This window comes from Planococcus citri, chromosome 3 (assembly GCF_950023065.1).
Source record: "Planococcus citri chromosome 3, ihPlaCitr1.1, whole genome shotgun sequence".
NCBI lineage: Eukaryota > Metazoa > Arthropoda > Insecta > Hemiptera > Pseudococcidae > Planococcus > Planococcus citri.
In genome coordinates this window covers 45,589,844-45,607,353 of record NC_088679.1, presented here as the reverse complement: position 1 = coordinate 45,607,353, position 17,510 = coordinate 45,589,844, and the positions used below count along the sequence as shown (strand labels likewise).

Sequence of the window (17,510 nt, the reverse complement as noted above, 5' to 3'; positions counted from 1 at the left end):
GATTGTACACTTCATTTAACTACAACGAATTTTTTCAAGACTTGTCCTAATGGTCCTCCGGGCCGGGTTTTTACCAACAATCTGTATCTATGCATTTTTTTCATGAAATCAACTTTTTGAAATGGTCCTTCGGGCCGGGTTTGAACCAACGATTAGTATTATTCAACTTTTTATGTGATGTTTACCCTAGGCGTACTTAATTTTAAATCTTTATTATCTGTTTCAGGTAATTCAAAATTTTCAAGACATGATATTATTTACTAACTATTTCAATTCTGAATGCAAAAAGTCCAGCTGTAAGTAGTATATGTACACAATTATTCGTATAAATTGACATAATTTTAGACAATTCTTCTGCTTTGCATTAAAGTGCGATAAAAAATACATTTACAATACGCCATTATAATAGGAATCCTGCGAAAACATAACATAAGACACACAATACTGCCGAGATGCATTAAAACAGGCATTCTTCTTTCTTCCTAGCAGCGTTTCGTCTTTCATATGAAATATTTATTTCCCAAACAAATAATCGCTTGTATACATTGCGTTTGCGTTGAAAATAATATCCAGTGTGCATGCGGTGTAGCTGTACAATATCTGATGATGCTTATTGAAACAATAACAGTATCAGATATCGGATGATGACACGTGTAAGGAAAAATAACGACATCTACGAAAACAGGCGAGAACATAATTTTTTCCAATGCAAAGTACGACGAAATGCGTATCGTATCGAGTCGTCGTCGTCTCGTGCGTTTATTAGGAAAAATAATTCCTTGTCAACGAATTATTTATCTCGCGATTACTTCGCGTTGGTTGGTAGGTAGGTATATTTGCAAAAATGTATTTCGAGCGCGGTTTTATTATAGTGAATTTGAAAATTCAGCATAAATTCTGTCGATAAGAAATTCATTGGATTCTTTTTTATGGAACGAGACTAGTTTCCTCTTTTACTCCACGTCGTGGTTAATTCCCTCAAATTTATGGTCGATTGTTGGTACAAATTTCGAAAGTATAATAACATAGAAGGTTATGTTGGTCTGCTTTGATCTTTGAATGTCACTGTTGGAGTTTTCTGATTTTACGATGATCAATTTCCATCATGTTTTTTGGACAGCTGATTTCACTTCGGAGAAGGGCGAGGATCAGCAAAAAGTTGGATCTAAAAAATTAGTCAATACGCATACCGTTTTCTTTTATTCGAATTTTAGTCCAAATTGGAAAGCTTGTGCCCCCCCCCCGCCTCCAAGGTGTGTTATGATTCTATTTCGAAAATTAGTTCGTTGCAAAGAAGATGGAAATGAGTTAATACGTCATACAAAAGTCATACTTTTGGCCGAAAATCTTTTGAAAAATTTAATTTAAATTTCATGTTTGGTTAAATGGTAATGATGGGTTGTAAATTTTTAAAAATGTTGTTTTTTACAGTAAAAAAAATAATTAAATTTGATTTTTTTAGCCTGAAAATGTTTTTATGTTCAAGTGGAATGTAAATATGAAAATTAAAAAAAAAAATTGTTTCTATACTTAATAAAAAATAATCAAAGATTTTTTTTAGCTTGAAAATGTTTTCATGTTCAAGTGAAATGTAAGTAAATATGAAAATTAAAAAAAATTATTTCTATAATAAAAATAATCAAATTTGATTTTGTTTAGCCTGAAAATGTTTTCATGTTCAAGTGGAATGTAAATACTTATATGAAAATTGAAAAAAAATTGTTTCTATAATAAAAATATTTTTTTTAGCCTGACAATGTATCGTTTTCCGCAATACTTAGTAAGTTAAAAAAAGGATTTACAAAAATGCAAACTTGGTCATATGTACAAGAGTCATACTTTTTGCTAAAGTGGTTCTGGTAGACACCATGAAATGTGTCTTGGGTGTAATTTTTTAAAAATTTTTAAATGGTACTTTTAAAATGTGCTCTATTATGAAAAATCAAAGAGGGCCAGTTAGAGAAACTGACTCACCTGATTCTTGTTTTCGTATAAAAAATGAACTTTACGACGCATCGATGTATGCTCTGGAATGAGAATTTGGCTATAAAAAAGACGATTCTCAGAATCGTAGCCTGCTCGGTCGATTTTTTTGTCATTTTTTCAAACAAAAAAACAACTTTTTGGTCACATTTAGACAATTACTTACCAACTTCCTAGTAGGAATTTCAGAAATAATAAAAAAATGTTCAAAGGAGGTAATTCCAAGTTTGTTGGGACTAGCTGGAACCCAAAAACTGGTGGTAAAAATAAAACGAATTCGAAATGACAATGATCGTATTGGTAAGATAAATGTTTGGTTAAGTATTGTTGTTGATCTGTAGCAACCGGGTACATACAAACGACGAAATATTGAGAGAATTTCTGGCAACACGTGGAAATGTTATGTACAGAGCGAGCGAGAGAGAAAGAGATGCAGGCGTTTTGAGTTGACCTTCGTCAATTAAACGGTCGCGTTCCTTGGGTGTTTAATGCGAAAGTGCAGAGGAGACGGGAGATGTGATTTTATTTGTCATCGTGCTCCGTTAACCCTGTTCATTTATCGCGTTACCGAACGCAGCATCAAATCCGTCGCCACTTGGAGATGAATTTTTTATTTTGAAAATGTTGCATTCGCGTTTCGTAACGACGACGAGTTGGGCCGAGCCGGGGCCCGAGATGGTCGTCGTCGGCGATACGACGACGACGATGTGTTTTCGGTAATATGGCGCGAGAGATTGTAAATTAAAAGTCCCCGTTCCCGGATGCGCCTCAAACGTCATGTAAAGTGATAACTATCTGGCCATTATGTGGGCTATTAATATTTTTCTCGCTATGACCCGTAGCGACCTTTCATTATTGAGAGGGCGAAGCGTTGTTGGGGTCGATCTGTCAGATTCCGGTTAAAGGGAGTGTTAAATGGTCCATCATTTTTTATAATTAAATTTAATTTCCTTCAAAAGTCCTTTTCCAGAGTTAATTGTCGCTGATTCGTGTGAAGGAAGTAATCAAACGGTCTTTTGTCGCGAGTTTATTTTTATGTGTTTGTTCGTACGACTTGGAAATTTATTTAGTTTTATTTTCAATCCAACTTGCCATTGTTGTAACGTACCCGTAATCGTATTGTACTGCGGTATTTGTGAATCGAATGTATTTTTTTACACACTCGAAGTTTTCCCACGCGAAGAACATCACGTCAGAATATACCGCCATGCTCGTGGCGTATTTTTCGCCTGTATACCTAACCTACCTACTGTGTTTGTTGTCCCTGTCTTGAAAATTAGCATCGCAGGATTTCGTCTTTATTTACTGCCTACCAGTTGAGTAGTATTTTGTAAATTGCTTGCTCGGTGCTATATTACCACCATAATATACTTAGTAGGCTGGTATATAGTTTGCTGTTTCTTCAAAACATCACCTACCTACTACAAATACAAATGTATAGCCTATGCCATGTCTGCGCACTAGCTAATTGTTTTAAAAAGTAAATTCCAACAACGATGCCTACGTAGGCGTTGTTATAGAAAATTTCTTCGACGTAGATGCTCCAAACCTCCGAGGGGAAATAAAAAGTAACTTATCAAACGCTACGTGTTTCTGTTCAGTTTTAAAAAGGTTATACAGATGGAATTTTAAGTGTACTTATAGCGTTTTGCAGGATGTGCTTTATGTCAAAAATAGGTATTATCGAACATACGCTCCAAAGAGCATTGATAAATGTAGTTTAATTATATCTATACTACGATGCTACCAATTTATCAAAATCATCAAAAAAATTGATAATTTCGGGTCAGTTCAATCGTGTTTCTCTTTTTCGTTATTTTGCTCGTGAATTTACATCGTTTTATGGTGAAATTCCGGATCAAAATTTTCAACTAATGTCTATGGTATATTCAGTGAATTCAATCGGAACACTTTTTGTCGATAGATGTAGAGGAAATTCTCCGCTTTTATCGATGCACATGCAGGATGCATGCATCTTATCTCACTACACGTGCTGGAATATGATGAAAAAAACAATCATGCTGTTATTAACGTTTACAAAGCTTTTTGTATTTTGGGCCCGAAAATTTAATATTTTCTTTGTTGTCTGATGAAAAAGACAAAAAAAATTAGAAAAAACATTTTAAAATTCAAAATTGGTTCATCTATGTATCAAAAATGAATGCGATTTTGATTTAGATATAAAGCTGAAATATTTTGGATTTTTAAAATTATTAATTTATGATGATTTTAAGCCATTATGGAGCCTCCAGCGGATTTCATATGTCCAAAAAAGTCCATGAAAAAGTTCAAAATTGAATTAAACATTAATAAGTAAGACGTAGGTACCTTCAATTCCAGAGTTATTTTCAGAAAATTGGATATGACGACGTTCTGAACGTTTTTAACCTCTCTTTCTTTCACTCCTTCCATCCTTATCCATGCTGACACTCTTTCGAAAGAATTCATGAGAAGCATCAGAAATACCTTGGTTTAAAAGTCTTAGAAAAAATAAGCGAAAACATTTTCGATTAAAAAAGAAAAATCCAGTACCGATTTGCGGGTTCTATTGATATTAATATTTTCCATTCTTGGTAAAAAATATACTACAAATATATTATGTAATTTACGTCGAAATTATGATTAGATTATGTATTTTATCAAAGCATACATGAAATCAGATGAGTTGGCGTGAATTTATTTGAGAAAAAAGTAGCTTCAGATGTACTCGTAGGTGGGTACTGGGTAATTTCATTGATTAACATTTACATAAAATTAGATGAATTTCTCATTTTGTCTGAAAAAAAAATGTGATAAATATTACATTATTGTAGGTAAGTATTATTATTTTTTTTTTCAAATGAAGCATACGTTTCCAAAACGCATTAAGTCCATTTTCATAGATTCTGAGGTTGCAAGGCCATCTAGCATAAAGTTGAGGCCCAAAATGGCTGATTTTTTGATATGTTGTGCCTAAAGGTCTTGGCTGCAACATATCAAAAAATTAGCCAATTTGGGACATTTCTACGTTTCCGAATTGTACTAATTACCATGAATTTCTTATCAATATTTTTTTGGACTTAGTGCGTTTTGGAAACGTATGCTTCAAATGTAAATCACGTGAAAAAAATTTCAAATTTTTTAATCAATATTATTTAATACAAAGAGCTCAAAGTTTGAAAAAGTTGAAAATTTTTGTAACGCTTCAGGATTGAAAAAAAAAATGATTTTTCAAAAAGTCTCTTGATGTCTTTAGTATTTCCTTACCATCACGTTTGAAGCATTAAAAAAGCTCAAAGTTCAAAGTTCATTTTTGTTAAGTTCAGAAGTTTTGAAAATAAGTTAACATTTCTTCAAAAAAATGATGATTTTGACATTTTTCTGTCGTCTTGTTGGGGTCATTTGGCCCTAATTTTTTGCCAGGCTCCATCAAATTTCAAAAAAAAAAAAAAAAAATGAAAAGTGACCCAGCCAATGATTCAAGTTTGATCAGTTCAGTTGAGTATGTGAAAAAAGAATCTCTTCAGTTTCTGTCATCTGCCAATTGCAGATCACTTTTTATTACCAGGTTTCTGTGTGGCCACTTTGCCTTCTTTTGTCTATCTCCTTCCTCTCACTCTTGTATAGTAGATGTCGAGTATTGAACTCCATTTTTAAAAAAATTGAAATTCGATCACCTTAAACAGAACGATTGATCAGAAAAATAATGAATCATAATTTTTTTACACTTTACCATATTCTCGTATGTACTTTTCGTCTGTACATTTTGTCTCGCCTATTTCCTGCGTGTGCGTAATCTCGATTGTGTAAAAAATACGATAGTAAATATCCGGTGCGAATTCGATTCGAAATTGAAACTAATCATGCGAAGTTTTGATAAAAATTTCCGTTGCTCGATTTATTCTGTCACAGAATGGGGAAATTTTGTTTTTCATATGGATGAAGGGGGTGTTTTTTATGATCGCGATACGAATTCTATTTAATAATTTTTCCATCTCTATACATCACCGACTATGAGTACTATGCAGTACAATATGTAATACGTATGTACAAAATGGTGATTTTTGCAACTTACTACATAGAACTTACATACCGATCCATAAAACATGGCGAGGCGATACCATATTTTGTATAGGTACCCGGAAAATGGATTTGTGTAGCTGGAAGAAGAACACGCGTCGCTGATAAAAGTGTAGAAATAATAAATATCAACTATTCGTCGTACTACTCGTGTACGAGCAAACTGCTAAAAATCATAAACGTGTAAAACTCCAAGAAATTGTTCAGTCTTGAAATACGTAAGTACGAGCGTGTAGTAGCTTCGTAAATGAACCATCGACGAATATAAAGCCAACGTTGCTTTGCAATAAAACGTAATTCAAAAAGCTCCATTATTGCATTTATTTGACTATCAGAAAGTTTTGAAAAAACAAGATTCCACACGACATTAAATTTGAAATACACACGTACATCGCAATGAAAAAGTTTCGATAACAATATTATTATTCAGAACTGCTGACATATTACACATATAACAATAAGCGCCGCCACTCCATCCAAAGATGGGAATACTGCTGTGCATTTCTGCGAAAAGTTCAACTATCGTTTGGTAAATTTTTTCATTATTGGCGTGTAATCGCTTCTTAGATTCATTATCATAAGTTTATGCGTTTTATTGCACGGAATTTCGCATCATTTTTCCAAGACACGATGCGCATTTGTCTGGGGAAGGGGAAGGGGAAGGGTTTCATGCTATAGCATTGTGGCATGAATCGTATACTGTAGATAGTCAGTGAATTTGATTAATTTATTCCTGAAATACCTACACTTGTTGCTGGAAATAATATTTGAGTAAAAATTTCGCAGTCGTCGAGAAAAATATATGTTTGATTGAAATGACCACCCTCGAAGCTCCTCAAACTAGATGGAACCATGTGGCAGTGGCACCATTACTTGTCGATTTGTGAAGTTAAGAATGAGATATATCATACGAATTAAATTTGACCTGATTTTTATTCCAATAAGAGAAACTGCCCTTGAATTTTGTAAAATTTACTAAAATTTTGCCCCAAGGTGTTTTTATGTGAGAAATTTTCCTAAAAAAATTTACACGAGGACTTTAAGGGATAAAAAAAATTCGAAGAATTCAAAAATTGTGCCCCTCTCTCTCTCTCTCTCTCTTTTTCTCTTTCGCATTTGTATTCGTATTTTTCCTCTGTCAATTGGCAGCTCGTTTTTAGGACACGACGAAAACCTCATTAAAAAATTCAACGAAATTGTTCATGAAATTGAAAAATTACAATGAATTGCAAGGTCGTAACTACGAAGAAGAAGAACTTGTTTGCTGTAGCGAATAACACGTTGCGTTGTATGCAATATGTTCGTGACATCTCCTATTAAAATACATACGTAAACGTAAAGTACCTCTTTGTACGAATACCACGATGTACTTTATTCGTTTGTGGTCGAATTTTTTGGTCATCATTGTTACGAAAATAGCTCGTAAAGAAAATCCCGGCAACAGTATAATTTTCATCATCGATAATATCGCATCGTAGCCTTAAGTTTTTCACTGCTAAAGGTGTGCGAAATGAACGCGCAACCTAGTTTCGCCTAACTACGTATATAGATTGTGTGTAGGTAGTCGGCGGCGTTTACGCTGTTTTGGGCCGTTTTTCAAATGCGGAAGTACGGTGATAGGCGATAAGGCAGTACTGTTAATGAAAGTTGTGGATCATCGCGGCGACGGCTTAATGTAACAGCCGAAATGGTTTCCCAAATAGTGCACCTGAGCGCCGGCAAAAGCGTCGATTTATCATCGACCAAATCTGCAGCGCTTATCAGATGCGAAATTTAAATTTGCGTCGATTCGTTAGAGAGGCCGAAATTACCATTAAAGGCGATAACTGATGAATGCTCTGAGAAGGCTGGAATGACGCTCCTCGGGCCTCCGAATTACGTTATTCGGCGCGTTAGATAATTTTATTAGCTGAGTATTTGTACTCAAAAATCCGGCGAGCCAAAGTTTCTTTACAAATCCAACGTGGATTTTCGTCTCGGTATTTATATCTGTATATACGTATGTATAGTAGGTACCAAGTCGTAAAACAGAAACCCTCTTACGCGCAGTCAAAACAGCCATTACATCAATCAATCTTACATCTGCATTCGCCCTTTTACGGTCTTAAAAGGTCGCCTCCTTTTCTCTCTCACTTTTTTCTTCACTGCCCGTAAAAATAACATCTGATAGGAACGCTCGAAAATAGCTTTTTACTCTCGATATTCTAATTAACGCGCGAGACTCGTTCGGATTTTTTTTGGGGGTGTGATTTCTTTCACGCTGGTGAACTTTGGAACATGTATGGTAGGATACCTATGTTTTAAAATAAGCGTGTATGTTGTATACCATACAGTATGCCCCAAAAATCACGAAGTGTTATTTTTTCTCAAGAGACTCGAAAAGTTGATTTGGACAGTTTTTATGTTGTTTTTTTTCATTCTGAAATTTTCAAAATGTGCCCGGAGGTTTTAGAACAACTTGACGAATCTATCTCCAATTGACTCAGCATCTCGAAATTAGCGTATAAAGCAAATTTTAGCTTTCAAACTTCATTTTGTAAACTTTTTTGGAAATTCCAATTTTCAAAAATCTGCTGAAAGCTTCAGAATTGCTCAAAACGGTTTGAAACCGTTTTCACTCGATTTATGAAGTCAAAAATGGAATACATACCAAATTTCGGCTCTTTAGGTAAATTTGTTAAAATTTTTATTTTTTTTCACATTATCAAAAATTCAACAAAAATCGAATAATGCACTTCAGCCCTTGAAATTTTAGCTGGTGATGTATTTTTGAGTGCTCTTTCAATATAAATTTATTTTTAAAAAACGCTCGCGGATATTTCCCAAATCTCTTCTGTTGCCAACAGTCACTCTTCTTCTGCTCTGAATCTTGGGAAAGGAAAGAGGTGTTAAAAGAGAAACGACCACTGGTCACAAGTGTTTGGTAAATCGCTTTCCAAAAATTGATCTTGATTCATCCCGATGAAATGATTTTGCCATAATTTAACCGTTTCAAAGCTATTACAACTCTTCAAAACTTTCGGGACACACTGTATATCCGACACGCATGTACTTGAGATGTGTGTACTGTAGAAACAAGGAAGATATTAAGTCTTCCGAATGCGGATGAGGTGAAAAAAAATTGAAATAAATCTTTCTGCCGAGTTGTGTGAGTATATACTACGAGAGTGAAGAACGTTTTCAATAGAGCAGTTCAAAAATGTAATTTTTATCTTTTCTTCAAAGGGATGTACAATTCCGCAGAGAGATTAAGAATCACATATCTGAATTACTCGTTTAAAACGAATCATTTTTTTGTCGTCTGCCACTTCCTCCTTAGGGACTTTCGTCATAATAAGAGAACGTTCTAGTTGCAGTATTTTCCATACATTAAACGGCCAACCGAATACGTGATAACCAGACGTCCACAATTGTATTTATATAAAGTTAATGCTAGTTTAACATTTTGTTTTTTACAATCTTCGTGTTTTTCTCTCGTCGCTCGTCGTCGTTTCAAAGTCAAGAATATTATGCTTTGACGAATGTGCTTTGCAACCGCGTCGTCGTTCGCGTATTATGCTTATGTATGTATTTGTATATATGAAAAGATAAGCTACCGAAAAATATGATTCTTTTGGGAAAATATCCGTTTACGAATTTCCAAAAGAGTTGGGTATTGTGCGATGAATATTATGCCAATATCTTTACACTCGGTGAATAATTTTATTGACTGTATAATGGACTGCGAGTTGTATCAGGTGCGGCGTTTTTTTATTCCGAATTGCTACGGTTTGTGACTTTTTATTCAATTTTTCAAACTTTTGGGCAAGCTTCAAAAGGAAAACAATTCTGAAAATTAGATGAAAACAAATTTTTCATCGAGTTATTGGAAAACTTTTGAAAGAAAATCATGTGACGACATTACGAGATATTTTCAAAAGTGAAGGAGCTGCAAGCGACTGAATTTTATTCGAAACGTAAAAAAAAATTCTCAAAATTCAAGCTGATTAATTTTTTTTTTTTTTGAGATAATTCGATTGAAAATTGAGTAAAATTGGTAATCATAATTTGAGTGTTTAGGTGAAATGGTTGCAGAATCACGAGTCTTAATTATTAAACAAGTCTAGAAATAGAAAATGAATTTAGATTATTTTGTATAGGTACACAGATAGCTAAAGTAGCCCCAGCTGGGATTAAAGACAATTTTTCTTGAAAAAAGGAAAGCGCAAGTCTTTATAATACGTACAGCTAAGTTAAAACATATTCTTATGTTTATTTTATAAAATTAATTTCATTACTATTTTCATCCTAACACAATGAGTATGATAAATTATGCCTATTTCTCTATTATTCTTGCTATACACACTTGTTTTTGGAAATGAAAAACACGTACCTACATAACTAGGTAGGTACCTATCTACCTAGATCAGAAGGCAGCAATGCAAGAAGAAAATAATGTTGCCGAGTTTTAATATACTTCTAACGTCAACGTTGCCTCGCCTTAGGCACGTGTAAAACATTTCATCCAGTTCAAATTCAACTTTAATTTAGTGTAAAAAAAAGGTAAGAAAATCAAAAGCAAGAAAAAGCGTTGAAAATACTATACAAAAGGGGGAAAAATCGCTGTGAAAATTGTATTGGATGGAATTACTAAGAGAAAGAATTTGGAAAATTACTCTTCTTCATAAAATTCCATTAAGAAAATATCTAATAATTAAAATTTTCCAGACGGAAATTCTTGACGACATTTTTAGCTGCGCTGATGTGAAAGCAAAGTGAAATTAATTTCGTGCTGAAAATTTCTTTGTGAAGAAATTTCTATACTGAATAAATCCTTATGAAAAAAAAAATTTATATAAGAACGTAGGCGCGCCTATTGTGCTGCGACAAAAAAAAATAGGTACTGAATTATGTTTAAACAGCGATGAAAAATGCGGAAATCTTTCTTAAAATTGTATTCATCGAAAAACGAGCTACGAACGACGTCAAGACTGAAGAATGACCGATGTAAAATGCTTTTTAGACCGGAATATTCGTGTTGTGTATATTTTTTTCAAAAAAACAAAATATATTCGGATTTTTATTGTTTAATTAAGTAAATGGGAAGTGTCAATTTTATTCGCAGTTTGGTTTTTATGCTCTGACATCAATTTCGCTCATTTTTTTTTCTGGAGCATGAGGAATTGAGGATCCATGAGGTGCTTACACGAAAACTTTCTGCTGCATTATTCAAAAATTGAAGATTCTACTGGGGTTTAAATTTAAAAAAAAAAAAAAACAATTTTAGCCCTATAGAGTATAGTGAGGAACTTACTCAGTTGCATGAGTTGCCCAAATAAAAAATTGAGAAGTACCTAGGTATGTGATATTTAAAAATTTTCAAAATTGTCTAAGAATATTGAATAAATCGCTTGTAAGTCATCATTACGGAAAATTTCATTTGTAGTCATTTTTGTGGGCCATAAACACGTTTGGAACTCCAATTTTCACTCGAGGAAAATAATATTTTCAAGAGCCCAGACTTTTTACAAAATGATGTACTTAACTTAGGTGACAAAAGTGGCCCTCAAACTGCGTTTTTAGTTGAAAAATGATCTATAGAAAGAAGATTCCCAGTAATATACGTATGTGACCAACCGTGCATTCCGAATAGAGATGTGCACTTTTCAGAAAAGTAATGTGAAAAGTTCGTTGAAAAGTGTGAAAAGTAAATCGTGTGAGTCTCATTTTAAAGCTCTCTGTAAAAACTTCAAATTGATGTATTTTTTGACTATCTAAAACACACAAAAAAACAAAATCATATTTTTTCACCTACCTACTTGATCGAAAAGTGGTAGTTTTGAGCCTTTCTACAGCCTTTAACATTTTTGGGTTTTTCTGTTTTGAAAAAAAATATGTGAAAAATATCAAAATGCTATTCATGGGCGCTGAACTGCTGAATTGCGAAGGTGGAGGAGTGGAGAGAGTGAAACTTGATATTTGACTTCATCAATGAGGTCATTTTTTTCTGATGAGTAGGTAAATTGATTGGTCACTCGCTTTTCATTTTTTAGTGAAAACTGAAAAGTGAAATGAAAAGTAGAAACTTTTCTTTTCAACTTTTCATTGAAACAAAAGTACTTTTTACTTTTCACTTTTCACTTTACAAACTGCACATCTCTAATTCCGAACTTTGGAGGCATTTTTTTTTGAAAACATTTGAGTCTAAAAAATACACTTCTTTTCACATACTTACGTCGAAAAAAGGTCTTCAAAACGTGTTGGTGATTGGAATATTACCTAGAATAAAGATGGAATTTTTCATTTGAGCAACTGACATTTTTTTGGGAGCTACCGTATGGATCTCTTTACTTTAGTAAAAAAGAATGATCGAATTGGTGATAGAGTGAACCCCATGATGAAAATGAAAGGTTCTCATTTGGGGGGGGGGGGATTTTTGCATGCTCAAGAATGCCATTTTTTGGCTGGCATCGAAACTTTATTTCGTATTTTTAAAGTACCTATATTGAGTGACCTTGTGATTTTTTCCATTCATATGTGCAATTTTTGCTGGTGTCTGGACAATTTAAAATATATGCTTTTTCATTTTTTTATTTTTGAACAATTTTCAAGCTCAGATGGTTCGAGGCCAAGTAATACGATTACAGAAGAGAGCCAGGAGAAGACGAAAGGAGGGAGGGAGTTGAATTCGTATTTTTTTTTGCACTCGAGTACATTATTATTTTACAAACTCCGTCGACATTTTTTCAGCATCTGTATCATGAAAAATCAGAATTTCACCGAGGCTAATTATACCTAATTTTAAAAGTAGAGAGTATAAAAATGGGAAAATAAGGAGATTAACACCAAAATTTAAACGCAAGAAGTGGTGAAAATATAATTTAAAATTACCTAGGCAAATACTCGAAGTCATTGACAACAAATAGATATACTTACCTACGTAGACCTACTCTGTATAAGTCTGGATGACAACAAAATGAATTATCGCGCAAGCATCGCTACGCTACAACCCTTTGAAGTAGTAATTCACTATACGATACTACACTGCAGCACATCAATGTAGCATAGTACTATACTCGTACGTTCGACGTACTACGAAATCGTGTCACGATGCCTTGTAAAAAGGGGTTCTCAATTTACGTTGTGTTTTGGGGGAATAAAATATACAATGAAATTTTACTTCAGCAACGATATCGCATTGCGTGTTAGATTGTTAATGAGGGAAGTCCAGACGCGAGTTGAACAACTTACCGTCGTGAAAGTAGGTTAATGGTTCGAGTTCTTGGGGAGTTTTTTCCCCTCCATGTGAAGAATATGCGCGCCGCAGATATAACGTGTGTATAGTTCAACTCGCGGCAAAGTAGGAATATAATTTTGTAATTTCAGCTTTAAGGCAAAATCGTGTAAAAAAAAATTCTCACATTGTGCGCTTTCAAAGGGTACTTTTTTTCTGCGAATTAATTCGACGCACGGTTTCATCTCATTCTCACTTATACTATGGGACCGTAGGATCGTAAAAGTACGAATTAATTTATCATAAGAAGGGGAAAAAAGAAGGCCCGGAAAAAAATTACCAATGTAAACCTATCCAGCGAAAATAATCTGCGGAAGATTGCTGGAGAAATGAAAAGGTAATTTTTACTGTTGTCGTTCTTAGTGCTAGAATGTAGTCTACTTTAAATAATTTATACGAAACCCTTTCGTTAGAAAAGGCAATTAATTAGATTTCCGCAAAAGATGCCAAACTTTTCCCGTCGGGATGTAAAAGTGGAGTGTAGCTGGGGTATCTATAAAAGTAAGAAAATTCCCTACTTTGATTACGCTACTGTAAACCTCTCGCTGTGTGCTCGTTTTCATCTTTCCTTTCGTTCGTCGTCTGGCCTGGCGTTTTTATCGTTGCAAAATAAACGATACGATGTAATATTAATAATGTAAATGGAATAAAAGCGATACCGGTTAATTTATTCGCTAAAAATTGCGCACAGGGAGACGAAAACGTGGTTTAAGAAGTTTGTAAAAGGTTTTAAGAATGTGCCATGTCGCCGCAAGCAAGCTGCCTTTTGGTGATTTTTATCGGATCATTATAAAATGTTGTTGCTTCGGTTTTCAACGCCAGTTCGAAGAAATTTGCCAACGTTTTAGCCTTTAATGTATATTTATTACGTGTTGGTGACTTTTATGCGTGCAATTTGGTTTTTGAAAAGTCGCTAAGTTCTTCTTCGAAGAGAAGGTAAAATCAATAGCGTGATAAAAAAAAAGTTACACGATGCAGTAGATGTGATTTTTTTCAGACAACAGGTTCGATAGCTGACACATCCAAACATCTTTCAAAATGTTTTCCTTGTATGTATAGTTTGGTAATGAGATTAATTACCGAACTCGAGATTATCTCGTACATTTACGAGCGTCCAGCCTTCGTGAATTAAATTTTTTACTACGTGTAGCCTGTCAAGTTTGTGTTTGGCAAATGAATTATTTCCAACGAAACGAAAATACCGCGGGCATAACATTGGTGTGAACAATAATATCAAATTTAATAGGTATCGTTTAGCTGAAAACTTTAAAACTTTAATGTGAAACTTTTGGGAGGCTGCAAAGCTTATGTACTCATCCCACAGACTACTTAATTCCTTGAATCAGAGAAAAAGTCGAATAGTTGAAATCATTTGTAATTTTTGCAAAAGGATCACTCCATGTCAATTTGACCATGTTTTTCAATTTTTTGCAATTTTTGTCATGCTTTTCTTGGTACTTTGTCTCATGATTTTGTAAATATTTTCAGATTATAATTTTTACTGCAATAAGGGGGTAGAAGGGGGTTGATCGACAAAATAAGTGAATGCTACTTTACAGATATTGTGAAAATGAACCGAGCCTCAACCTCAACCTCATTTCTCTCTCGAGGAGGCTGGGTAAGTGGGTACAAATTAATGATGTTCTTCCTAGTCAAGTTGATAATAAGTGAACCGAAAGCGATGTTGTCAAAGTCAGGATTGAGGTCTTAAACATAAGGTACTTCAGTCCAGGGATGAAAAGCTAGCCGAAAGCATAAAGCTGAAAGCTGAGCAGATTTTTGCACTAGGCCGAAAGCTAAAAGTTTGCAAGTTTCATTTTTTCCAAGCCAAAAGATAGCCAAAAGTTTCATTTTTTTGGCTTTTTCAAAAGTTTTTTTGCAGGATTGAATTCTCTAAATTCAGAAGAAACAAAAAAATGAAAAAAATTTATTCAATTTTATTTTAATGCGATTTAATGAAATGAAAAAAAAAGAAAATAATTCAGCAATGAATGTTCTCCCACTATCACTAATTATGAAATCCGTGTACATAATCCAATTTTTGATTCCCTTTTTTTGTAAATTGATGGTACCTATATCACCTAAAAGTTAGAAGCCAAAAGCTTAATGAAATATAGCTGAAAGCTGTTAAATTAAAAATATAAGGGAAAGCCATTGGAAGCCGAAAGTTTGGCTAAAGCAAGCCGTAAAAATCGAGATAGCCGAAAGCTAAAGCCAAAAGTTTAAATTTTGAAATTTCAAGCTAAAAGCCAAAAGCTGAAGTCTCATTTTAAGGCTTTTCATCTCTGCTTATTCAGTCAGTGCAACTTAAAGTGTCAGAAAATGGCCACAAATTACCAGTAGTTTACCATGATTTATCAAAAATTTCCGGTAACTTACCAAAGATCACATCGACAACTTATCAAAAAATACAGACAATTTACCAAAAATTGCTGATAATTTACCTAAAATTACTGGTAAATTACTGAGAATTTATTTTAAAATACTGGTAATTTACCATAGTTAGTTCACCAATAATTAAAAAGATATTACCAGTAATTCACCAAGAATTGTCAATGACATATTGAAGAAAAATATTACCTATCTTACTGGTAATTCACGAAATTAGAGAGTAAGGTAGGTCCTGCTCCTCTTCAAAAACTTCGATTTTTGGAAGATCAAACTCGATCAAGTGCGAAAATTTTGATAAAATGAGAACTTTCAATCTTGAAAAGATTATTTATTTCTGCTGTCTCAGCATGCTGGACACATTGACGCTTTTACTTTAGATAGGTACCTACATATCAATATTCTACTCAACTTGTTGATGTGCCATTGCTACACGTCTACAGTCTGTTGGTCGAATATACAAAGCACGTCGCTCGTCGCTCGATTTTGCGAGTACGGCTAATACCTAAGTATATCTGTGTACATGGCATTCGTTCAAAAGCTAATTGAATTTCCAAATATTTACCCGATAGTCTCTAATCGAACATATTTACTTATACATGATTGCGAATGCATCACCACCTCAGGTTCGTTGAAAAGCATGCTGAAAATTGTAACCACTTTTTCTTTTTTTTTCGAAGAGACGGAGAAGGGGAAATGAAGATCATCGGCAGTTATTTTAACTTAATTTTAATAAATGTAAAATGAGGTTTATTCGTTCGTAAATAAGTAAATTATAGATTTTAGAAGCATAAATTTAAAAAAAATCAAAGTGAACTTGGTTGAGCTTGAGGAATTATTACTATGGTTCTTTTGTTCGATAAAATTATGCGCAGATTTTTCTGCCATGCAATGAGCCAAGAAATTTTTTTTCTCCAATCTAATTAGTGTCATTAATTATTGATGATTTTAATAACTATTTCGTTTTCAAATTTAAGCTATAAGAACACAGCAATTCCTCGTAAGAAGCTTTCATTATTAGATTAAATTCTTGGTGCAACTATGCTGTGTCTCATTTTCATCGTTAATTAGTTAAACCTATTGATTAGTATACCGTGTAAGTACGTAAAAATATAATATTTTTAAATATCGCGGCAAATTATGAATCTGTTCGCTTCATTAATACTATTACCTATCTATAGTCGGTGTTTTGATCATTTTCACCCCGTGAAACGAGTAAATATCCGTCTTTGGAATTTTACCCTGCAAATATTGGGAACCATTGGTTTCGAAATTGGATGGTATCGTATTAAAAGAAAAGAAATAATTTCGGGTTCATTTATTATTTATAAAATTGATACCTTTAGCGAGTTACCGGCGCCATAATGAAGAAAGAGGTTAACTCTTTATAAGAAAATCAATATTTTCAAAATATTAAGTTTTGCGATCAACTCGTTAAACGAAAAGTGTTGAGAAAGTTTACCTACTACGTGTGTAGGTAATTTGTACGCAAGATTTTTTACGTACATGGTAGGTAAGTACTATAGACACTGTAGTAAGTACGTATACATACAAACTAAGGGTTGAAACATTGATTAGGTATATCTATGCGTATTTTGCATATATTTAATTATTTTTTTTGAAAAGGGTTTTGAAAAATATGGAAAAAATGTTACGATATTGTCACAATTATTACCAGTAGGTATCATTTTCTTTCTTTTTTTCGGCTACCTTTGTGTTTATGTTTTGATATGAGTGCGCAAATGTTTTGGTCCGCGTAGAATTATGCGGATTAACCGTATCATCACTTTTCACGATTATTGCAATA

General features: G+C 33.7%; 1 protein-coding gene and 1 long non-coding RNA gene across 2 annotated transcripts in view; both read left to right on the top strand.

The window, feature by feature from the left end:
• Positions 1 to 17,510, top strand: part of LOC135840690 (Krueppel-like factor luna) — a 202,136-nt gene that overhangs the window by 18,996 nt on the left and 165,630 nt on the right. The gene's annotated exons all lie outside the window — the stretch shown is intronic.
• Positions 233 to 17,510, top strand: part of LOC135840762 (uncharacterized) — a 39,036-nt gene continuing 21,758 nt past the window's right edge. The window contains exon 1 of the long non-coding RNA XR_010557783.1: positions 233 to 296. This is a non-coding gene — a long non-coding RNA (uncharacterized LOC135840762). The remainder of the gene's footprint in view (positions 297 to 17,510) is intronic.